The sequence below is a fragment of the Gasterosteus aculeatus genome, chromosome 12 (genome assembly GCF_964276395.1).
Source record: "Gasterosteus aculeatus chromosome 12, fGasAcu3.hap1.1, whole genome shotgun sequence".
In the NCBI taxonomy this organism is placed as follows: Eukaryota; Metazoa; Chordata; class Actinopteri; order Perciformes; family Gasterosteidae; genus Gasterosteus; species Gasterosteus aculeatus.
In genome coordinates this window covers 21,292,602-21,318,927 of record NC_135700.1, presented here as the reverse complement: position 1 = coordinate 21,318,927, position 26,326 = coordinate 21,292,602, and positions in this window count along the sequence as shown.

Genomic DNA, 26,326 nt, shown 5'->3' with positions numbered 1-26,326 from the left:
AAACGACCTGTTCGACCAAACCTGTGCCTTATTTCGTCAACACAAAAGCTCAGACCATATCGACTGGACTAAATCACCATTTTCACTGAAAGCATCAGTAGCTTTTAAGCCGAGGCAACCCCTCCCTTTGTTTCCCTTCATCCATTGTCTCACTCACATCGGCTGCAGCTCCCTCACAGACTCCCCAACATGTACAGATATTCAGCATGCTAGACCTTAGCAATGTGTCTGCAATGCAGTAGGAAATAATATAAGGCTAAAGTCGTGTGAGTTGGAAACTTCCTGGATAAAAGCTTATTAAAAGGCCATGAAAGCCGCATGAAGAATTGTAATTATTGGATAACTACTACTGGGCATCAGTGACGCGTTCTTTCACAGTCGGTACTAATGTTGCGTTCACACCAAACGCGACTCGAGGGTTTTGCGGCGCCTTAAACACTCTAAACGCGGATAATTTCTGGTCAATTTGCATGAATCTCATCACGCTAGATGCGACACAGAGGGGCCTGAAAAACGTTCCAACTTTCCCCATTGTTTTTCCTTCGCACAAACCATGGAAGACATAACGACCTGCGCGTGTTGTGGAAGACTGTCAAATGCTGGCGTGTTTAGGTACAAAATCGCATCAATAAGCACTGACAGGTCAGTGAATTTCACCGACCTCTACAGGAACTTCTTCTGGATGACTGCGGTTTCAGCGGTAGATGATGCTAGCCGTTAGCCCGGATCAGGGACCGGACTTCAATGCCTGGAAATCATTCTTCTGCCGAGGGAACAATCCCATGGCAAGGCAATGTGTGCTAAAGCACATCCAAACGCCTTTTTCATTTACCCCCCAAAAAAATTCTGATTCGACAACTGTCCAGTTGCTGCTGCGAAGAAACGCGCCGCTCGAGTCTCATCGTGTCTGTGCATAGACTTTGTGTTGGGTTTGGTGTCTACGTGGCATAAGTGTTGTGCATTTATAGTGGCATAACCATCTTTGTTATTTAACGGAACAAATCTGAATTCATCACGTGATTTTCAACTGAGAAATCTGAGAATTAACCATACAGGGAGTCTGTAAAAAATATATTGAATTAAGAGTTGCAAAGGCCACCTTTTGAAATTGTATTTCTTCATAGGGACATTTCAGGTAGTTCAGCCCAAAATATGAACAGTAAAGTAAAACTGCACACACTGCACATTAGGGCTGGGTGGTATGGCCCCAAATTCCTTTTCTGGAGTAAACACATTCATTTATTGCACTGAAAAAGGCCGCCGGCCACTTGAACAGCTCTTCACCGCTCGTTGTTCAGCGCTCGCCCCCGAACTAGTTAGCTTGTTAGCTATTAGCTGTTGTGGCTGCTAGTGTTGCCACCAACAGCTCGACCAACTTTGCTTTGTTTTCTGATCTAACTTATTTTTTTAAACAAAAACCCTCCAAACAGCATTCAGCGTCTCTCTTGGGGCACGAGCTGTACCCAGCATGCAGTTAGGCGGGGTCATTTTTAAAAAGTACAATTATTAGTGTTGCAAACTGTTTTGTTGTGGGGTTTTACCCTGTTAAATGGCGTGGTGTTCTTGGTTGTTATTTGTTTTACATCGTTATAACCATGACTCCACCTCATTACACATAAGAGAAGTAGCTCTGACCGCTGCTCGCTCGGCGCTAAGCTGTAAAACTGAATTCTGCTGCCTGCTGAAGTGTAACATCAGTTGTTACGGCTGTACACCAGTATGACGGTATGTGAAAATCTCACACCGAGCGGAAATCTGATACCACCCAGCCTACTGCACATAGAAGGTTGCCTTGAATACAGCAATGTCCTTACAACGCTTTTGTCACTCGCTGATTATGGTGGTTTCAATTTAACAATTAACTTGGAAAACTTGCTGTGTTAAAGTCTCACAGTCATTGGGGTCTTATTGTCCACCAGCACCTTTCAGTCAGACATCTGAATACAACATTTGAACTCCACTTGACAAAATGCGCATTTGGGAAGTAAAGGACATAATTTACTTGAATTGGTAGCCCACTTACTTTTGTATTTTTAGTGTTGAATCTGCCCGTGAGGAATTTTCAATGGGAACTACGTACCAAAGATACGTAGAGTTCCCTGAATGCTGCTCAAGTTTCTAGCATAAAAGCTTCTTGATATCCCTGAACTGCAGAAAAACTGCATAAATCTTGATAAAGAGCTGTGTTCAATTTGTGTTTTTTGCCTTCAGAGCAGAGAAATTTGTGTCCTGTAATGAGTACAAGCAAGAAAGTTCTCTAATGGAGGGTAGGACTCACTCAGAAGACCGCTGACTTTGCACTTGTTCATGACATTGTTAGGATTACTTTCCAAAAATCATATATGTTTTTTAATGGTTGTTATATTAAGTTTGTCACCTAAATCTTCACCTGTCATTGTGCGTTTCATGAAATAGGTAAAAATGCAAGTTTTCGATCCGCTATTACTGTGCTATTCTATCCACATCTATTGCAAGTACTTCTCTTTCATTGTAAATATTTCAGACAATAAAGCAAGCCTCAGAGTTAAGGTATTTTATTTGGTAATGGAAATTTAATTGTATTAGTAAAATAAAAACTGCGCTGATCATTTCGGGTGTTGCTAGACTCATTTGATACGAGTTTCCTGTGAAATGACTATATGAATCTTTCTAGGTCGCAATTTTTACCCTCCACTACATCCTCGGCCATAAAAACTCTTGACAGAGAACTTGCACTTTGTGAAAATAGTGTTATTCAGTGTCTCAGCCCGTAATGTCATGGTGTGGATGGATGACCCATCGGTCCATCTCCTCTCCCAGAATACCAGACTATCATCTTACACACACACAACTCATTGTCAGTCTGCCTGTTAAAGTAAGAAGCTGGAAACAGACTCGCCATTGTCAAGTTATATCTCGCTGGCCTGCGGGGGGAGTTGGTGATGGGGGGGGTGCTTGAACTTCCTTCCTTTGGCCAGACTATGGAAAAACAACTGTTCATCTCCCGCCAGTGATGGTGAATTCTGTGCTGGCATTTGGCTTGTGAAAATGTTATTGTGCTGCGTTCAGCTGTATACGTATATTTCAAGATTTATTAATCGAGAAAACCAATGAACTGAAAAATCATGTGAGAAACAGTGAAGACCGTAATAGAGATAGATAAGTGGAGAAAATAATTTATTATTATGGACGGATTTATTATTATTATTACGGATTGCTAATCATCTCTGGTTTACTTTTACGACTCGGCTAATTTTCAACCAACCAAATCATGGCGATCCACCCCCCTCCTCCGCCGGTTCCAGTCAGTCCCTCCACCCCCCCCCCCCCAGGCCGTTTGCCCAAATAATGGGTAGTAGTGCTAACCAAGTTAGACAGGATTTTTTTTACATTAGCAGGGGATCTACCAGCACTCCCTTGGCCATTGACCTGATCCCCCTGGTCTGACGCATGCGCTCACTCACAGAGTGCGACCCCTAGTGGACTGATTAGGAATGGTAGCCACTTTTATAGATATGCAATTTATGTCCCTGTAATTTTCACAATGGCAAGGTCATCTGGTCTGGATCGTTTGTAGGACTCTGATGTGGTCACGTCCAATTTGACTAAAACTCCAAATACTGTATCGATGACGTCAGCCAATCGCAGAAATGGTGTTCACGTGGTGAACGAGAGAAGAGTGATGATCAGTGATGTCAACAGGCATGTGAGCTCCCTACTGGGGTCAAAGAGGTCATGCTGGGCGTAAAGGGTGACAGGGGAGGAGACGAGGTCAGTGGTTAATTAGAGCTCTAAAACAGAGCAGCTCGGAGGGATGACATCACCAGGGCACATCGACGAAAAAAAGAAACCACTATTGAAGTGAGGTCCACTATCCCTCTGACCTTTGACCCATGACAAAACAAGTGATCATAAATGTCTAACTGTTGTTTATTTTATCTCGATCGTTGTTGCAGAGCCTCACTGCTGTGTTGATTTTATTATTATAATTATCCACATTAGTTTTTCATTGGAATTGGCTCTTAATTGTAGACATGTATTATATTTGGATGTGCGTTTTCTTGATGCATTTTTGTATTTTTAAGACTTGTGTGAAACACTTTAAGTTATTTGAAATAAGTTATATTTTGGAAAAAATATCACATCACTTAAAATGCATTGTGTTTCAGTCTTCAAATTAGTAATGTGCGCAACAAAATCACACCATTAAACAAAATAAAAGAAAAAAGATGGGGAAAAATATGTAGTCTATATACTCAAACAAGCATAAAGCAAAAACAAACTGCTGTTTTAGCAGCGGGCCTACTCGGGTTGTCACTTGGGTCCAGCAGTAGACTAGTTCAGCCGTGGACAGACAGACTGACAGAGATGCAAACACACATTCACGCTGACAACTAGAAACTCTCCTGGTGGAGGTACAAAAAACCCTGTCGCAAGGTCATTTTTTACATGGGTTATCTTGTCTCCGGCACTCTCCCTCGTCCTCAGTCTGAGGATGATGACCTCACGGCTGTAAGAGTCTCACTATTAAACAGCCTCTCACCTCTTTTACAAGACCAGCCAACCCCCGGGCTCGGTTCATGTTCTCAAACTAAAACAGAATTGTACTCTCTCTTCTGCTCTGAATTTTCCTTATCTTGGTTTCCTCCAGTCTACGTAAAAAAGAGGTGGTCAATAACTTAGATTAACTTGCCATCCAGCAGCGGTTCAAGTATTTTAAATCAAAGGAATAATAATTGCTCTGTATTCAAAGTTCACAGATAAGATTAAAAAAAAGATATGGCCGTCATCATACGTATTGCCTGGAGACAATAGTTCCAGTTACATTTTAAATGTTCTGCTGTCCTTCGACCTGCCTTCTCAACGTAGGCTTCATTTTGAGATCGGAGATTTTGAGATTTTGAGATTAGGAGAACAGAACAGAAATTCCCCAAAAGCATTTACTCCAACAAAATATTAAGGGAACAACTCTTTCAAAACCCACCTGTCATTTGAGGGAAGCTGAGTCTCATGACTGGAAAGTCTAGTTGTTGTTTTTTTTACCCGTGAGACACCAAGGTTCTGGCACTTGGCCGGCATCTTTCGGCTATGAAGTGAAAATGTCACAGGGCTGTCGCACTATCAAAAGAAAATAAATGGTCCACTGTAATCCTGGTTGCAGTGATAAAATGTCAATGTACTACGGAGCGCTCCGCCTGGGTGCAGCTGCTGAGCTCCTGACCGCTCTGTCAGCAGAGGTGGAGGTCACACCGGCCAGCAGCAGTCATTTTCATCCGTGCTTTGGGATCTGAATAGCTGAACTTGCAAACCTTTTTTTGTTGTTGTTGTGGTCTCGGAGAAGATGTAGGTTAGACCACAAACCCTTTTCCAGCCAATGTCACGATTCCATCCCGGAATATCAAAATTTCATACATTTGAGATTTGAAACGGATGTGAAGCTCTAACAAGCCACAATATCGGCAGAGCATTTCAGGGTTGAAGATAAAATGGTGTGTTTGGAGTTTTGCTTAGTCTTCAGTTAACCTCCTCAGCCGTCACATTTTCTCCCCCGTAGATGGACCAAACTATCAGAGAAGAAGAGTCGCTGCCGGGCCCATTTCCTGTAACAACCGAAGGCCCGTTGGAATTAGCAAGCTAACAAGAGGACAGCTGGCCTCTTAGCCCGCTTGCTAATTCTCCATCCTTAACAGTGTGTGCGGAAAGGCCTCGAGTTGTTAGCTATAGCTAATTCCACCCTGCTCTCGTGCTACGCTGGGGACAGAAGATGAGCCCGACAGCCCGGTGGTGGTCTGGGTCCAACGGCCCCTCTGCCTCATGCAGCCAGGAGGCTTCTCCACGCCAGCCGAGCAGGTGGTCGAGTAGCCCGCTGCCTCCTCGCCGGCGTTGCCAGGTGAGCTGAAAATGTTACCCCCAGATCAATTTTAAGGGTTGAGGAAGTCACTTTTGTTTCTACAGATTGTGGGCCAGCTAGTGAACATGTAGGCAAGGCAAGGCAAGGCAATTTTATTTGTATAGCGCTTTTCATACACAAGGCAGACTCAAAGTGCTTCACATCATAACCTTTCATACAATAAAGTGAAATAAAATGCAGGAATTAAAAGACAATTAAAAACAGCAAATAAAATTATAAATAAAAATCTTATTTAAATTGTTTAATTAAAAGCAGAGGTTAAAAGTGCATTGTAGGTAAAATTTAGCAGAAGGCGAAGCTGAACATAAAAGTTTTCAGTCTTGTTTTAAACGTGGTCAGAGTTGGGGCAAGTCTTAAATCTTCAGGAAGTTTATTCCAGCTGTTTGTTGCGTAGTAACTAAATGATGCTTTCCCATGATTTGTATTTACTCTGGGAATCACTAACAGATTGGTGTCAGAAGATCTTAGTGATCTTGAAGGCTTATGTAGTGGAAGCATATCAGTGATATACTTTGGCCCTAAACCATGTAGTGATTTATATGTGAGCAGTAGGATTTTGAAATTAATTCTCTGACATACTGAGAGTCAATGTAAGGATTTAAGAATCGGTGTAATGTGCTCACATTTTTTGGTCTTTGTTAGAACTCTAGCAGCAGCGTTCTGAACAAGCTGGAGCTGCCTGACAGTTTTTTTTGGAAGACCTGCAAGGAGACCATTACAATAGTCTAGCCTACTGGTTATAAAGGCATGTACAAGTGTTTCTAAGTCTTGAGCTGACATGAGCCCTCTAAGTCGTGCCACATTTTTGAGGTGGGTGTAGGCGGATTTTGTTACTGATTTGATGTGACTCTCCAAGTGTAAATCTGAATCCATAATAACCCCCAGATTTCTGGCTTTATTTGATGTTTTCAGGGACAGAGAGTGAAGGTGTTGGGTTACTTTAAACCTTTCTTTTTTAGCACCAAATACAATGATCTCAGTTTTGTTTTCATTTAGTTGTAGGAAATTTTGACACGTAAAGTGCGGACATTTTATATTGCGGGTAATCTATGTGTTTATGTGATGTTCTAAGATGTATCCTTTACATTTCTATACCTCCTAACAGAGTGAATGGTTTATTATTTGCCAGCTGTTTTTAACTCAGTCGGGCTGATGTTCAAAAAGTCTTATGTGTTTTATTATAATGACCTGGTCATGCAGAAATGTATCTTTTTCAATAACAACCTCTAATGTGTTTTAATGTTAGATTATTCGTGTATTGCCCGTCGTGATGGTAGAAACCACAATAAACAGTGAATTTTAGCTCAGATCTCGCTTCTCTCACCCTGTCAAACGCACGCACACACACACACACACACACACACACACACACACACACACACACACACACACACACACACACAACAAAGAGAGCTGCAGTGGTATTGCAGTAAATGGTATTTGAGCAGCGGGGCTGTTTGACATAGCAGATATGTGTAGACTGTGGCCTTCGTACAATAGCCCCCCCCCCGGGGAATGTGGATCGCATCTTTAGTTTGGAGCTCATTAAGCCGATTATTCCCAATAATCTCCCTGATGGCGGGCAGAATAAAAGGAACGAACACTAATAATTGCCTGCTTACATTTTGGTCTGTTTGACGCTGTTGACTGAAAAATACACTCTGTTTTCTGCTTGTGTGTGCGTGCGCTTACATCGTTGCCCTTAGAAGGCAAACTGTGTGTGGAAAAGGCGAGTAAAACGAAACACATGTTGCCAAGAAGAATATAATCAAAACGATCCAATCTGATGGAGCTTTATGCAAATACTGTATTTCATCACATTATTGGTTTCACTTGTAGCTCTTTTCTGTATATGTCATCAATGGATCAATCTACCTCACAGCACATACACGCCTTTGTCTGTCTCCTGTCAATGGGTTTGTGACATGACGGACAGCTTTGACACCACCAATCAGCTGCATCTCAGCAAGGTCACCCGCGGTTGCTCGGCTCTGATTGGCTGCTGTGCTTTTACTTGACGTCCCTGTCTGCTTTGATCAATGCATCACGGCACACCGTATGTGTGTGTACGTGTGTGTGTGCGCGTGAGTGTTTTGGACAATTGTGTCTGGTTGTGCATAGATAGATATACCTCGTGTCCCTGGTATGTGACCATGTGGGTGCTGGTGTGTTTTCAAGTTGGAAATATAATGTGGTTAAGTTGGCATGTGATGGTGGGCGTTGTAAATTCTAACTGAGACAGGTTGTTAACGAAGGTAATTAAATCACAGCAAAGTCAATTAAAAGTGTATGTCTTAGAGGCAGAATAGATTTGTTGAGGTTAAGCAAATCTTTTTTAGCTTCACACTGATACCTTCAAATGAAAAGGTCAATTAATATTTCAGCAAATGTAATTACTCATTCATCAAGCAATGTACTATAGCTTCGACATGATGAATTGCAGCCGAAAGTAACGGCGTATTTCTGTTTATATATTCCTTTACATCAACCTTCGTACGTTCAACCTTCAAACAACAGAACTTCAGTCACGTTGAGAGTGTTCGACAGCTTTGAGAGAATGCAATTTTGAATTGAGAAAGCTCTTCGACTTCTTTTATGTCTAGTTGATACTGCAGACATAGTTGCCTTGAACATGTTTTCTCAATTAATGTACTTGATCCTTGCTAAATGTAATCTAATAACTTTGGATAATGTCATAACCGTTTACATTCACAGGAAATTCACGATGATTTTATATTATTGCACACTATTCTACGGTTGTTGCTTATTTTTTACTTGATAAATAGCTAATAACTATACACAGCATTGTTTACTTTTATGAATTCATTAAATCATATATTTGCAAATGCTCAGAGAGAAGTAATCTGTGCTAATAGCACCTCGCAGAAGATAAATACAGTAGACGCCTTTGCTTTAATAAATTCTGTGGCTCCTTCTAATTTAAATGTTCTCAATAGATGCACCTACTACCTGCGCCGCATTTCCCATCATGCCTTGCAGGGCTGCCCGCCATCATGATCAACTCCCCGATGGACGACACTAATCACATCTGAGCGCTGCAGAATCACCTGCCAGATACTCCATGTGCCCAACTACTGCCTTGACCTCTGCGACCCGGCAGGCTGCCCTTTGACCCCTCACCACATGATAAGTGTCTCTCACCTCTGACCTGTTTGGATAATTAAAGAGGCGTGACCTCTGGGGAGATTGCATTGGAAATCTGTCGTGGATGATTAGTGAGTTCGTATGAGGTAAGAGGGCGTGGATGAAGGCGTCGCCTACTTTTTAGGAATGTTGACGCTTGTTTTAGCATTAAGTTTTCCCTCCTGTATTTTAGTCAGCCTCACAAACTGGACCCACATTTATTAACAATGGAAGGTGAATCTTGTGCATTTTTGCATTGGAGAGATCATATTATCTACTATCTCATTTTGCTTGGGAACCCGTCTGGATCCCTCAGGAGGAGCTGGAATACGTTGCAGGGGAAGAAGAGCGTCTGGACCGGCCTGCTTAGTCTGCTGTCACTCGAATCAATGAGTTGGCTTTCGAGGCTAACGAGGATATTGATTGAAGAACTGCAACTCAAGAAATGCACTGACCAGGACTCTTTACAATGGGGAAAATTAACTTGCCAGTGGTCTTTGGTGGAAATCATCACAGCGTCGGCAATTATTTACTGCAATTTGGCATCGGGCATATGCTGCTCAAGCGAAAATTGGTCCATTAAAACAGCCATGTCCATAAAAAGTGAGCACAAAACATTTCCTTTTACAAAAATATATCAGAAAATTCTGGAGCACTGGTGGATGCTTGCAGTCTTTGAACGCCACGTTGTCATGTATAAAGGGAGCCACAGGGATGCCCTTCTGCCCCGTTGAGCCTTTAGCTCTGGAAAATAAATTTCAGATTGAAATCAATCTATGATGGACGACACCACAACTGTTGGTCTAATCCCAAAGGAAAATGAAGATGCTAAAAAAAAATAACAGACCACATCAAGTTACACGCAAAAAACTAAAAACAAATGATTTAATTTATTGTGGCAACTCAATAAAGAGCTGGTAAAGGTCAACTGGTTTTCTCACACTGCAGCAATCTATTGCATCATAGGCAGAATTATCACCAGCCCATCAAAGATCATAACCCGAATATTCCCCACACATCACTCGAGACACCATCTCTTTCTGCTTTTCCTGCGGAGCTTTTGCAGATGATAAAAAACGCAGAAGTTTGCCGTTTGTATGTGAAGTTGTGCAGTTTGTGTGAGCTGACTCGCTGAGATTAATTCCACCAGACAAGCCGTGTGATCAGAAACTTGACTTGACTTAAAAAGGCAGCCCTGGCAACACTCGCATCAACGCTCATCGGGCGATTTAACAACTGGACAAAAGGCGGCTGAGGGGTCTCATCTGAACACCAGAGTGAATTGGCATTCCACGCTTCCTCTGCTCCACTTGGTTACTGTTGCTAAGGCTTGAAAACTTTCCCCGGCCCTGACGCAGGGACAGCAGTGTTCCCTCAGCACAACAAAGGGTTTGCCGTCCTCAAATTCGTTCGTAAGCGATTGTTTTTGTAGCACTTAAATTAAAAGTAAAAAAGACGAGGTGTCAGTCACCTGCAATGGTTTCTATCAAAGATCATTTGGGGCTTATTTGTACGTGGTTTTGAGGAGTCGCTTTGAACCCTTCAGATACTTCAGCAGCACTTACTTACACCGAAATGTCCCGTTTTGTACCGAGGGGTTTGTTCATATATCAAAAGCTGATGTATACAACATGTAAAAGCATCCAAAATGCCCTTTGTAAAAGGTATTTGCGGTCAAAGAACCAAATCTAAACTTGGGAACTTTGCTTTATCCAAAATTCAGATTCATGTTCTAGCAATGGCTGCAAATCTAAGTACACAAAATGTATTGTCTGAAAATAATCCACTGGGTAGATTTCATTGGGAATCATTCTTGTTTATTGTCCATTGTCCAAGTTTCTTACTTTGGACCTCCAGACTCCTTCTCAGGTAGTTAGAGGAGACAGAGAGGATGGGGAGAAGTGCTGGGCGGGGGAGGTGGGGGTCGAAATGGGTGATGGTGACGGCGTGTCACCGGGTCCACCTCCGTGAGCTGTAATTCACCTGACATTTTCAGATGCGCTTAATTGCCATTCATTCTATAATAGAGCACATTGTGCTCGTAATGGCAGGAAATGTCAAGTCAGCTCTTAAAGGGGAGGATCCCTGCCAATCGCTTTCCTTTTAGATGAAAATACACACCTCCGTCCACAGAGGAGGCTCGGGGCGGCGCGGTGCCTCTGTTGACATGTGTGGTTTTCTCCCTGATTTATCACACCGGAGGTTGTGCTACTGTAGCTCCATTCATGACATTTAACTCGAACCCCCCCCGGCTCGAAACACATAATTTACCAAACGCTCTTATTCAAAAAGGTGAGAGCTGCTGACACACCAAGTTAGATCAACTAAAATTCTTTTATTATTTTTTTAAATGTTTTTTTCTGTTTCGCGTCACCTTTGAGCGTTTTTTCCTAAACTTTTTTGACACTTTGATTAGTGTGAGCAATGTTGCTGAAGGAGGGAAAGGACAAAGACATTATGGTAATAAACACTTGGAGAACTTGAGCTCAAGTGCTGTATGAGTCGTAATTAAAGACGGTCACTTTGTACCATGTTCTTTTTGAGTGTCCTTGATAAAAGGTTGCTTAAGTTTATTGTGTTTTTTTTACACATCTGCAGCACATTTCATTTTCACAGCCCACGGCCTCATTGTAAACGCATCTCAAGATTGTCTCGCCCGCGCCTTAATCCTTCGCTTCTCCATCGCTCTTCACAAATATAAAGAACACAACGTGTCTGTCAGCAAATCGACCATTTACGGCTGTTGATGCAATCTCTTGTACTCATCAGAATTCCCTCACAAAACAACCCGAAAGTGTTCAAAGTAATTTCAAGATAACCTTGACAGTTGAGAGGCCAAAAAAACGAGTGCAACACAAAAGGCATCGTGAGAGGAGGAAGAACACGAGGAGGCGGGGTGTGATGAAGGAGGAGGAGGAGGGGAAATAAATGACATTCGACTCTGGAGGTCCACCTTGGCCACCTGATTGTTCCAAAATGAGAGCAGTGCCCGACCCAAGAATGAAAAGAAAGAGAGAGAGACAGAGAAATCAATACGGCGCAATTAAACACAAAGCGCGGCTTTGTGGACCTGAGGGGGATTTGTTATTTATTAAATTCCCCTTTCCACCTTCATCGCCCCCAAACCCCATAACTCCTCAGTCTTTAATGCATGAGCTGCCCCCTTCGCTCCTGTCCTCTCTTCAGGTAATCTGACCTTTGCGGTTCGGATAGGACTGAAACGATTGCGAGAGAAGACCGGGAGGAAGCCAGGAGTGTTGCCCGAGTATCGATCCAAGACGGCTTTGCAGCAGGAGAAGAGTCACTCTGGAATATCTTTTACATCGCTGTGGTCACGCTGAAGGGCATGAAGGGTGTTCTTGATTTATTTATTTTCTTCCCAGATCAAAAGGTGCATTTTAAAACAGTGACGCAAAATACACCCGCTGTGTTTTTCCCCAAAGCTTCAGTCGTCATCATACACAGCACGGTGGCCTTCTGCAGTAAATACCAGATATGTTTGATGTGGCTTTGACAATTCGCACAAGGACATCTCGTATATATATATATATATATATATATATAAAATGCTAGGACGAAGAAGTGAGATGCGTGGGAGGGATCCCTTTAGGCCCTGATCAGAGTGTCAGATGGATAACTTGGGAGGACTCGCTCCAACTATCCAGCAATGTTCACCTAAACAATAAAAAGTGTTGCGGGCGCTGGTCAATGGAGCAGAAAGCAACGCAAACACTAAAGCAGCAAAAACGAGCTTCACACTTAAAAATAGCTTCCTCAGACTGCTGAAGCACGCACTGTCTGATCGGGGCCTTAAAAGGTCACCATTCTGCCTAGTCCATATATTCAATTATTAATTATTCAAATGTTACTCTTCACTTTGAAGGAAAGCGTGGCTTAATACACTAACTGCTAGTTAACTGCTAGACTGCTAGTCTAAATGTACTGAATATTTACCAAGTTACTTAAAGGAAAGGGACGAGGTCTAACCCCGACCACTGCGGGCTTCATCTTGTTAGGGGTGGATTCAGCCTTAACGGCAGGTTAATCCGACAGAACGAACTGCTGATGCCATGTGACCCCTCACACGGGGATGATCGATGCTCCACGCGTGTCAGTCTGGTGCAGAAAGCGGGCTGACGCGCAGCTTTTGTTGAGAGTGGACTCGCTAACAAATACAGCCGGCTACATCTGTTTGACTTCAAGCCTTCGCGCATAAAGCATTGATTTATGATAAACCATCGTGCAAGAGAGAAACATTGGGACGAATATCTAACATTCTCTGCCGTGGTTTTTGTTGTGTTGGTGAAAAACTGAAACCAGGATAATTTGCACACCGCATTTTAGCATCAGACTTTTTTTTTCGCCCCCTCAACAATATAAAATCATAAGTGGAAACATACACAGGACTCTGAAATACCATTTAAGTCTAAATGTTCAATCAATGTGGGGAAAAAAAGGAAATGGCCTTCCAAGCCGAAGGACAAAAGTTATCTTAGCCTTTTATTTCCTAGGTTCTTTTCTCTGACGACTGTGATTGACGACCTTGTGGGAGCATCTCTATACATTAACGCTCACACACACACACACACACACACACACACACACACACACACACACACACACACACACACACACACACACACACACACACACACACACAAAAACACACACAATCACCATCTCCACAGCCTCTGCTTCCCTCCCTCCTCCAGCTGAAACCCAGAGGGAAAGATTGGCCTCGTATCGTTGTTTTCAACGGACCCGGTTTCTTTTCTTCTTCCATCCTTCTTTCCCCGTCCGTCCGTCTGTCCACCTCTGTTGGTGAATTTGATCCAGGGCCCGGGATCCTGAAGCGGGGTGAGTAAATGAAATATTGATCCGCTGCTCCGCGGCCTTGCCTTCACCTTGTCCCGCGTGCTGAGTTACCGACTCTTCCGTTCTGCTTGTAATGGGAATTATTACAGGAGGCCGGGGCGAGTAATTACTTGGCATGGCGGAGGGCGCGCCGGGGAAGGGGCTGCTCTATATTTCCTCTGAAGAAGTTATTTACCTCTCAACCCGGCGCTGCCTCCCTTGCTCCCCTCTGACCGCCCCTCCTGCCGCAGCCGTGTCTTTCTTAACCTTAATTTGAGTCTTTTAACCATCATTAATCACACGCGGCGTCAAAGAGTTTATCAAACGCCGGCTGAACCAAGAGGCCGCGAGGCTAACTGCTGCAGCACAAGTACCGTGTGTGAGAGAGTAACTTTATTTCCTTGACATGCCTTTGTTGCTCATCAGTTGCCCCCCTCACTCACGCAGCGGATTAAAAGATATTTGACACGTGCCGGGTGCGTGGTAGGATCCCTCCACCATGACCACTGTCCATGTCCTGTTTGCAGTTTAATTTGCATCTGCGCAGAAAACAAGTAGGTCGGGAGCAGGTCAATTGAGCAGCTGGTTGTCGGGAAGTAGAGAGAGGTGTGCAGGAAGGGCGAGGTGGCGACGAGGTGCCCGTTGCTTCCGATATCATCTTGAGGTTAATATGAAAAACAGTTGTGCATCTAGCAGTCACAGACCAACTTTACCTTACATTTTAAAGTGTGTCTTCCTGATGGAAAAGTATTTGCCCTCCTTTTCATCCTTTATTTTACTCTTCATCCTGAGGTCGGATTGATCCGAAAGATAATTGATATGTTGGCAGGCTGATACATCATTATTTTAGAAATTATCCAGGCCTAAGGTTAAAACATGTCCTATAGTTTTCTAAAAAGGTTTACTTCTTAGATTTAAGTTTAAGGTTCTGGAAAGTCTTGTCTTTGGTTTGAGACAAACTTTCGCTGTTGAGAACTTCATAAACTGTAAAACAACCTTTACAACCTTTTGGATTGCTGTGGGAGGAGAAGTACCTGCAGCAGTGACCTGCTGCCGCGCTGGAGTTTGATGTATCCCCGCGTCGCTCCACAAGGAAGTGGCCGTTTGTTCGGGTGATGGATCCACGGCGGTGTCGTCCTTGCCTTAGCGGTGGCCTGTCTGGTTGTGCCAAACTAGGTGATATCCCACTGCATCAGAGTCCCGCTGAAGGTCGCCACTGATGGGGCAGAAGAACTAGCAGCGATCCATCCTGGGACGGGACACTGGTTTAACAAGGCTACGGGGCTGGAGGGAGGGGAATAACTAACCCAAAGCTTTATTTTGCTCGATGCTGTTGAACCGGTTTATGGCACCTCGGGTAGTCTGAACACGTTGATTTAATCAAAAACCTTGAACTTTTTATCTAACATGTCAGGAGTTCCTTTCAAGCACAAGAATTCCTTTTGATAAATGTGTTCTACAAATACTATTCAGCCATTGTAATGGACTTTCGTTGGTTAGAGTGATTTTGACAGAGGAATGTAGTGTAGAAAATAATGAAATACATGAACAGAATGTCCTCTACTCGCCGCTTTCAAAGGCATCAATGCTCTTCAGAAAAAAAACATGCCATTTGTATTTTCTGTTAGTGAATATTCTTAGGATTAATACAATAATTAGGTCCAAATAATTTAAATATAGAATATTTGGTTTGAATAGTGTACCTCTGGGGTGCCCACGCTTTCAATCGAACAAATCAATATTCTTAAAAACCCAACTGGCCTCTAATCTGCCAGAAGGAGGGAAGCATCACAACCGTCCCATATATTCCTGGTCATTACCTTACTCGGATGACTTGCACTGACTGGAGTTAGCCAGGGTTGCTTTTTAATTAAATGAAATGTGTCCGTTCGTAAGCAACAATGGCAAATTAGCTATAAGTTTCCCGTTAGCATGCACATGCACCTGGCGTGCATTTTTTCCCAAAGGCAGGCGATCCACTGGTCGATTGCAATCAACCTATTGGGTACCTCTGGTGCACCATAAGTGATCAATTAAAGGTTTGCACTAAGGTAGTTGTGCATCGCAAATAAAATGTGAAGTATTCTTAATAATAATAAAAGGTTTTGTTGAGGTGATCCAGTTGTTTCTTAACAATGATTGACAAAGAACTGAAAGAGAAGGAGCAGTTAAACACATGTACAGATACAGTCATAATTAAATGTTGAATTCATAAGTAATTCCGGTGCAATTGGGTCCAATATGGTGAAGGTTGTAGAGCTTAAGGAGTCATTCCCTTCTATATAGTTAGTTGCGCATTTTGTAGTGTTGCATATGGGGCGCCGTTTGTAAAATGTTGCACGTTCCAAAATCCTGCGCAGTTTTTCCACATTTAGCATTATCATATGAACAAAAAAGCACGACAATATTCACATGTCACTTTTTCAAACATTTAAAGAGAAATTCATGTACATTCATGCAATAACTTTTCCAATAACTTTTTTATTTAACAACTTTTTGTCGTGCTTTTTTGTTCATATGATAATGCTAAATGTGGAAAAACTGCGCAGGATTTTGGAACGTGCAACATTTTACAAACGGGGCCCCATAGTTGCCCACTTGTAGGCTATAGTGGGAATTATTATTTCCTATAAACCCAACGATGCACCTTGAAGAGTTGCATTCAACCGATGGTAAGTAACCAAGCAATAAATACCATCATCTATTCTATCACTAAAGGTGTTAATGGCAGACGGATAAGAGGAGATAGCAACGCAACTGAGATAAATCGAGGAGTTATATTTTTACTTACTACACGACAATAATGTATTTAATGTGAGCAGAACAGCATGAATGTGAGGGTGAGCAGTTGAAAAGAGAAGCTGATTGGGGGAAATGAAGTGTGCAGGCGGGTATTGATGAGGAGACTGGATGCACAGTATTGCCATAGACTCCATTTACTAGGACTAAATATTCAGTTTTGTGCCTTCCTTCTGAAAAAGACAATTTTCCTACTAAATTGTTTACATGTCTAATGAAAATGAATATTACTCTAATGTTCCCGTTTACATGCAGCCGTGCAAACTCCAATTAGCTCTGTTTCCACCTGATCCTGAGGAAAATGTTTGTTCATTGAAACCTTTTCATGACATTTTTTCTTTATTTTCATAATACAAATAAGTTAATGACATTTTCTATTAAGCTGTAAAATTTTGAATCCAACACAGAATTATCCAGCCTTAGTATTTTTCATTTTGTTTTGAAAAGGGATTTTTAATATGATTTCTATGTTGATATACCTATATAAAAATCACCATGACGTCTTAACAGCCCATTACATGGTGGAGGCGCCCACTGGCTTCCAGTTCATTGCAGAAACCACAGAAATGAAGCAATTGGAAAATCAAACAAAACCTTAGCAAGTAGAAGAAATGTGAAATGGTTTCCGTGGTGCCACCAGCACGTAACACATGAATTTATGAGAGATTGTGTTAGTTTGAAACAAAAATCCCACCGTAGCGTCGGTCTACAGTCCTGATTGTTTCTCTCTACCTCCTGGTGTGAATGTCTTGAACAAAGACTCCATCCAGACCTCTGATGCCTCGCGATCCCGACTGAGCCTTTCCAGGCCGGCCCCGTCTAACAAGATCAGACCCAGCCCTGGTAGATTCTATTACCCAACCACTATATTACATTACATCTCCATTTACGAAGCTTAAGCAGCTTCGAGCACGGCTGGGGCTTCGACCTTGTCAAAGAGGAGAAACTCTGACCGGATTGAGTATGAGAGAGGAGAGAGAAGAGACGGGATAAAAAACCTACGAGAGACGGGCTGAACTGTGGGAAGAGGGTTTGAGAAGACGGAGAGAGCTGGAGGATGGGCGTGGGGGGGCCAAGATAAAGGAAAATAGAAAATCGATACGGCGGGGGAGCGGGAGGATGAAGATTGAAGGGTGAGGTGGATGGGATTTGGGGGGGTGTAGGGGGAGATTGCGGAGTAGCTCAGGACGCTGGCGGGGATGAGCATCTTCTTCAGCGACGCTCATCGACGGAGGCGACGCGAGACGGCGCCGACCAAAGGTGACCAGCTCCTCCCCTGAGACGCTTGGGGGGGTCACAGCTTTCCGCCTCCGCCGGAGAGACGGAGGGAGCCTTCTTCTGTTATTGAGACACGTCCGTTTCCTCCCTCCTCTGATCCAAAAACATGTCGGGAACTCCAGAGGTTGTGACACTCCATCCCCCTCATTGTTCGCAAGAAAGAGACGGACGCTCACTTTGTCATTGGCGATAGTTTGGTTCAAGAAAGAACAAACTTGATCTGTCACTCGCTGTTATGGGGGAGTCACTTCCCCAAGAGAGCAGAAAAAAGCCCATAAACAATTTGTAACACTAATAAGATTGTAGATTTATAAAATGACCCCGCCGAACTGCATGCTGGGTACAGCTCACAACAAGAAGTACCTCTGTTGCTACATGAAAACACGGAAAAGAGCGAAACAGGAGGAACAACAAGAGACCGAAGATGCAGCAACACAACGTGTGCCCAAGAGAGGAGCTGTGTCTAATTAGTTTTTGGTTTTGGAAAATCTGACGTAAGTTAGATCAGAAAACGATTTATTGCAAAGTCTGTGGCAGCCACAACAAGCTAACGCGCTAACTCAACGGACAGCTGCGAGCAAGTTGATCGGGTAGCCGGCGGTCTCTTTCGGGGGTCAATGAATTAATGTGTTTTTCTTGAAAACGCAATACCGTCAGAATCTTTCTAAATACCGTGATATGGATTTTTGGCCACACCGTGCAGCCCTATTTATACACACTTCTTAGTATTATGAGTGTGCTGATGTTGGCATTCAGAGCATTAAGCCTGATTACTCTGAATGTTACATGTCAGAAAGATGCAGGCAATATCTTTGATTGTTGTGTGCAATTTTGAATACATTTCAGCTACAATTCTATTCTAAAATTAGTATAGCAGTGCTGTTGTTGAATCCAGACTTCAATTCGTCGAGGATTGTTCGAGGAGTGTGTTCACCGTGGAGGCGAGAAAGGAATGTTTCCTTCAGGAATGCAAGGTAACACACAGTGACTAATTGATAAACAAATGGTCATATTGTGGGTGAAATATTCCTTTATTGTGGTCGTGCATGACTTTGTTCATCCTTTATGGAATTCAAGCTTCAACCTCCACACGGGAGGAGCCTGAACCCACACGGTTTTATCCACTAAATCATTGAGCCACCACCTAACAAGGAGAATTCTAATTCCAAATAATCCCCTCCATCTAGTTTGCACCCCTTTTGGATGAAGAACAGCAGGGGGGACTTGTAAATTATTCTCCATTTGTCAGAATGAGCAATCGTAAATTGCAGGCATCCATCGGTGATGGTGATGCATTTCCCCTCTCTCGCTCCGCGCAGTGATTATAACTCTCATTTGGTTCTCATATTACATCACTGGAAAGCGCCCGCCAGTGCTCAGGGCGTGCATTACTTACAAACTAATGTACCCACCCGAACCAGATATAGCACACCCCATGCCCTAATGTTGCCTGCTGCTTCATATTGCCTCCATTATTTGCCAGCATACTGATGTTTTCTCGTCGTGTTTGGTAACCGAGGAATGTGCGGGCAGATAAACAATCACATGTGGAGACACACAAATTGTGATTTCCTCTCCTCCCGTCTGTCTCTCTATCTCCCTCCTCTCCTCGTCCCTCTCAGCTTCTCCATTTCAGAGGAAAGACCTAATGAATATTTCCCTCTGAGTAGGAGAGTGTAAAACAAACACAAGCCTGGATCTCCTTTCGCTTTTTTTTGCGGTTCCTTGGAGGGAAAAAGTAGTCTACCGTAGACTGACGATCACATGGAGGGTTTTGGCATCGGCGCTGTCTCCTCTCAACAAATCCTCTCTAGTCCTGAGATCATCTCCAACAACAAGGCCGACGCTGTGAGAGAGCGAGAAGCTGTTAAAAAGAAGATTTCTGCCACCCAAACCGAGCTGCAGACACTGCAGATAAAAGAATGAACATAGATACATCATTTAGATAAAGTTAGAAGGCAGGAATCTCATGTCTCAGAAAAAAGGCCTTTGCATTTTGTGTCAGGTCTCATGTTGAGACACAGGCTGGAGGACTCAAAACCACGGCCCTCGCAAACTTCATTTTCCAAAATGGCATCTGACAATCTGACTCACTTTGTTTTTCCCGGATCAAATTCCTCGACAATAAAGACATAATACAGAGAGGAGTATTCACTGGCAACACGGGACTCTCAGAAGTGAAAAAAAAGTAGCCGATGGGATTGGAGATTGAACCACGCTTGATCAGGTTTGCTGGCCACTGTTGTTATTTCGGTCTACAAAATGCACATCTGTTGTCTAGAAATGAGAAGCTTGCTTTTCTTCCTGCTCTGAGGAATCAAAGGCTGGTTTCAAAGCAGGCTGCACAGAGCAGGAACAGAACGCTTGAGAAGCGTAGGATCAGTAAAAAGAGTGATCCTTCAATAGGCCAATCATCACCTTAAGATTAGTTTTTTTTGGGAGCCTTGCAGTAACAATTTAGGTTCAAAGCTAATAGATGAACTTCATGTCTTCTCAATTGGAAATAAATCAAGCTGTAACTAGAAGCATTCAAATAAATGCTTATCATGCATTTGACCTATTTAAAATGTCTACGTCTCATTTGGAGAGTAATTGTTTTTTTCAAATGTCTTAAATGTGCTGACCCAGGCTTTTTCTTGCGAGGTGGATAATGGCTCCGTGCAAACTCGGCTCTCCTTACTCTCCGTTAGCTCTCCAGGGTGCGTGTTCAATGCAGCAGGCCTCCCCGTGGCCACGCCTGATGTATCGGCTCTGATCAAAAGGGCTCCGGCGGGAGGACTACCCAGAGTCGGGCCTTCCGCTGGGCACAGATGGCACACAGCGAGGCTGGAGGCCCCCGGGGCAGGAACCGGTGAGGTAAATCAGAGAGATGTGGGCACGGGGCTGGGACCGTCTTGGGAGAAGAGCCCCCCCCTGGCCAATGACAGTCCGTCCAAATGGAGGCAATCTTACAGCCCCTCGGGGGAACGGCTTGCAAATGTACCAGGCAGAGGGAAAGGGGGGGTGATGAGGAATGGTGAGAAAGGATGATGCGGTGGAGTCGAGGCAGGCAATCTCAGTGTGTCCTTTGAAGCTTGTCTTATGGCTCTTCTCTGTCAGGTCTCTCTCCAGGGACAATTGGGGGGATCTGGTCCTGGAAGGCATCCATACGCTAACAAATACGAGATGGAGTTCAAGCATCCAGCCTGGAAATTGTCTCCATATAGTGAGGAGCTCCCAGCGTAGATCGAACATCGAGGATAGAGCGCAACACAAGTTACAGGTTGAGGACAAATGGAACGGGGAGGTCCCCCCCCCCCCCCCCCCCCAAAAAAAAAAGAATTGATCTAACATTTCGACCTACAAGGGCTTTGCCTGGCTTTTTTCCGTGACATGATAACATTTCAGAGGGGGAGAAATCCCTAAACACAGCTTTACACCAGCAACCCTGAAAGCAATCAACAGAGGCCTCTACAGCCTGTTCTTTCACATTGATTCATACTTTTCCACCGAACAAGTCCTCAAATTTAAAGTTTATAGTGGTTTGTATCTGTCTTCCAGAATGACACGTGTTATTGTTTTCTGATCCGACATCCCTCGTGGCGGAAAAACCTCATTTCTTTTTAGCTCCGACGGTTAGCAATCACGCAGAACTCAATCAGTTTCCTGATCGTAGAGCGCGAACGTTAAGGCTTTGTTGTCACACAAGAAGATCACAGTTTACGGTAAAATAACTTGGCTACACACTCAACTGCATCTTCCCCTCAACTACCGAGTACAGTACATAATTCTAAATTTAAAGTCGTCCTTGAAAAAGCAGGGCCAGAATACTTAAAATAAAATGTTCTGCCACTCACAGTCCAGTAAACACATTGCGGTTTTTCAGACAGAACAAGCTATCTGAGGGCATCTCCTTGGCATTAAATAACACTGTAAATGATTACCAGTTAATCATCAAGTTGGCTTTGGTAAATACACTTAAGGAAGTGTTGATGTTACCTGCCCTTTAATGCATTCTTTGAAGTCATTCTAATGGATGAAGCAACAAGCTATTAGAATCACGTCAATCAAAGCTTTGGTTTGTTGTGGAAGCAGTTTCCCTCTCAGAAGAGCTGCATGAGTTTGTGCCTGAATTCTGGTCTTTTCTGCAGAGCGCTTTGGTCAAAAGCCTATCTTTAGCCTGCTGCGTGATTGTGGCAGAGCTCTGTAGGCCTTGTTTAGTCCCCCAGTGCAGAACTAATGTGCTTCAGATCAATAGTGCTCAGAGGCAGGGCTGAGATGAAGTCTGCACAACAGCAGAAGCATCATGGCCCTGGTGCTCCCACCATGCCCCCCCCCCTCTCTCTCTCTCTTCCTCTGCTCTCATCAACAGAGACTCACGCTTAAGCGTTTCCTCGTGTGGTATGAAGAATAGATGTATAGAATGCTTTAATTGAGATTTAAAAAGTGCCTTTGCTGTTGCAGTTTTTTCGTATTTGCCAACACACTCCCTCTCAAATGTCCACAGTCGTTGTCTTTTCTGCTTTCCATTTCCGTGAGGCAATTCACGTATGGCGTTCTTCAGGTTTGGTGGGGACTAAGTGGCCTTATCTGAGCCCGCCTCGTGTGCGGCGCGTCAGAGACGATTGTTTTCGGGGGACATCGCGGGCCGATAGACAGATACTGCCGCGTGCCGGCTCCTTGTCAATTCTCTGAGCGGCAGCATGCGTATTCCCTGCCTGTTATCAGGTGGGAGATTGATTTCTGTATCCGTCTTGTTTGCCCTTCCCTTTGTGTTTCAAAGCTCAATTTACAAAGGCCTGTGATGCATTGACGCCGTCGAATTACCCTGCAGGAAGATGCACGCGCCCCAAAAAACGTCTCGCCAAAACGGATGGGTTCTCTCCTTCCCTTCGCCTCGTTGCGAGGCGGCGCGTGACGCCCGGCGGAGATGCGGCTCATGTTTGGCAGCCGCGTGTCTGGCTGCGGCAGAACTGACTAGAACAAGCCGCACTGAAATAGCATGTCAATGGTGACTAACATGAAGAAACACTTTGCCTCGTGGCCGAGGTTTTCTGTTGGAGGAGGTGGAGCTTCATTCGCCTTGCGAGCACATTCATCACTCAGCAACACAATGAGCGAACAAACACCATCACTCTTTACAGCAAAGACCCGCCACCCCCCCCTCCACACACACACACACACACACACACACACACACACACACGTTCATAAACCTGTGCCTTTTCTTCATTACCTCGTCAGGGCATTTGTAGGCCCGAATGCTGCATATCTAATTAAGAAACTTGCTTAATTAAAAAAGAGGCAATAAGCCTTTAATGGTGACGGAAAATAATGGCCGTGTCACTGAGGGACACAATAATGTCCAAATGAAATACTTGCTGGTACTTAGGCGATCCTCGACTGCCGTCAGCCTCCGCTGCAGCCGGACCGGCGAATCCCTCAGCCAGCCGCCATTGTTGTTTGGTCAGGAGGACAAATTAGATAGTTAGTAATAGATGTGGCAGTAAAAGCTACCATGGTCATATTGGCTCTGCCCCCTCACCCATCAAGAGGCGAGCACAATATTAGCATCTCGAGGCCTTGAAGAGAGGAGGCACGTCTCCAGAGTACACGAGCATCCAGCTAAATGCCAATGGGGCACCGTCCTTTATCTCCACATAATGTTTCAGGGCTGTAATTATGATAATTATGTCTCTGCGATGTACAGATTGAAGAGTTTATCAGATAATACTGCAGAGTGTTTTGTTTTTTAAGCTAATTGTCAAATATTTCACCTTAGTTTCTTTAAATCCTTAAAACTCCGCCTTTAACCATCTGAAATGTGACATGCTGTACCAAACTAAGATGTTTGACACAATCACAATTGATTTAAAGCTGCCTGGTAGCACACTGTATGTATTGTGCCTCCTATCAACCTCCTCACCGACAAACCTGTCACGGTGTGGTTTTATTTCCTGTCTTATTTTGTAGTTTTCTGCTTGTCTCCCTGGGTAACTTCACTTCCTGCCTTGTCCGGTCATCGTCTGTGATTGTCTGATTGTTTCCACCTGTGTCCGATCACCTGCACCTCCCTAGTGTATTTAAGCCGTGTGTCTCTTGTGTCACTTGTCGCGTCATTGTCTATCGTCCCGGATGTGCCATGTCGTTTTTTCCTGGATGGTTCTTGGTCCCTGCATGTATTTTTGCCCCGGTTCCTATCTGCGTTTTTTCCTACGAGTCTTTTGTTTTCTAAAAAGTCTGCGTTTGAGTCCTGCCTCCCACGCATCCCCTGACAAAACCAGCAGGATTTTACATTTTATTCATGTAAAATCTAATCTGAAAAGTGACACATGAGACAAAAAAAAACAACCACACAGCATATCTTTAATTTGCATCAGAATTATTTCCACGACAGTCAGGAACACAACTAGTAGAATGTGATTAAGTGGCCTGTGCATTGTCCGCTTTTTCCTTAATATCAATATACTTATTTACTTGTAAAAATCAAAGGCATAATTCAATATGTAAAATATACCTCTCCAATACCCCTTTGGTCTCTTCACTGTCATATCTCATTCTCAACATATGTGCACACAAATATGTGTGGCAATAAGAGTTTGTAAATTAAGAGAAATTTTGGAATTGTGTTTTTTTTTGGTGGGGGGGGCGGGTGTAGATCTTTGCGATGAATTTAAAGAATGCTTATTCTTGACAATGCACCGCATCTAATGTCCCGTGTGTCATGCAGTGTGGGGCTCGGGCTGGTCTGGCCTCGGTGTAGTGTAAAGGACCATGAATTAGAAACACTCTTTTTCACAGATTGCCACAGAGCTATTTGGTGCACTGTGCCTTTAAGGGCAGCCATCATAACTTGTGAGAATGCAATAACTTCTGCTGTGCGGAATGTGCGATATAAATACCAGCAGCCTGACTTGTGAATGCATGTAAATACCTTCATGAATGCTAATGGCACATTTACAATGTAAAGCAGCGCGTTCAAGAAGGTGAAGGAGCTTGAAAGTAATGCGTTTGCTACATAACAGATGGTCGCATTCCGGCGGTAAATTTCCTCGCACAAGGCCGGCGACTCTGCCACGGCGTGACCCCGCCTGCGAGCCTGGTGAGGAGGAACAAGTCAAGGATGAGCGTGCTCCCCGCTCGGCCTGTTTGTGGCGATAATCAACGCGTCTATCAGCGATTGTGGGGTGGGGGGAGGAGAGGCCATGTCTGAGCACCCAGCGTGGGCAGACGGAGTTATAAAGAGCGGCGGTCAGGGATAGTGTTCAGTGTGAAATGGCAGCAGAGGTCACAGGCTTTCATGCGTGGGAAACAAGTCGCAGGGCCTTTTTAGCCCGGACCTTGAAGTTGATGATGAAAGTCGTCACAGCTTCTCGCCTCACGATTGCAGACGTGGAAGAAGAAAAGAACTCCCCTCGTTACTCGCGGGAAACGGAACGCACTCTTTGGTCACACAAGGTTCCTTATTTCACCCGAAGCCTCCAATGCTGCACCGCCACTTTAGCGCGTTTCACTGTTTCCGAATTGATTCAATGGAATACAATGAGATGAGACACCTTTATTCTTGCAGGACAGGACAAAAGCTCTCCAGAGTGGAATCACTGAATGGAGCTTCAACAGAATAAAAATAAAGGGGGGCGGCAGGCGGGGGGACATGGGTAAAGGTTTCTTTCCCCTGCTCAAGTAAAAATGGCTCATCATTGTTAAATCACATTAGATTTCATTTCCATCTGCAGTCCTAGAAGTGTTTGAGGATTTAAAGTAAAGGTTTCCACTCACTTTATGAATTTGCCTTGAGTTTTATTTGCTGGAAACCCTTTTTTTTGTTAACCCAACTTTAACGTGAAAGTATTACTTAAAATCAAAATTCTTAAAAATCCATGAAGGTTTGACCTACTAAAAATTCCATCACACTTTGAACTCAGCAGAAGCCTGAATTTATTCATGTGGAAGCTGCAGCATCTCCAGGTTGAGTATTCACAAAGAAAGCTTCAGGGGACACACGGGTGTGAATAGGATATATATATGTATATATTTATATATACATATATATAATAGATATGCCATGAAACTTTCCACCTGATTGTCTTACAAGACTTTTTTTTTTTAATTTAATTTAATAATTACATTAATTTCTAGGAGATCAATCGGAATATTGGATAATGCCAGGTTCATATAAAAAAAGACATTTTGGATATCTGAACCGGGAAACATTCAACCCCATTACATTTTCACCATGTTTTTGAGAATAAAATCCGACTATGCATGATGTATGAAGAACCCTCTCTTAACACCTTCAGAATAAAGATAGGAATATCTTTATTCTGGCAGTTTGATGTATGTATGTATTACTTTTATTATGCTATTTATTTGCAAACAAGG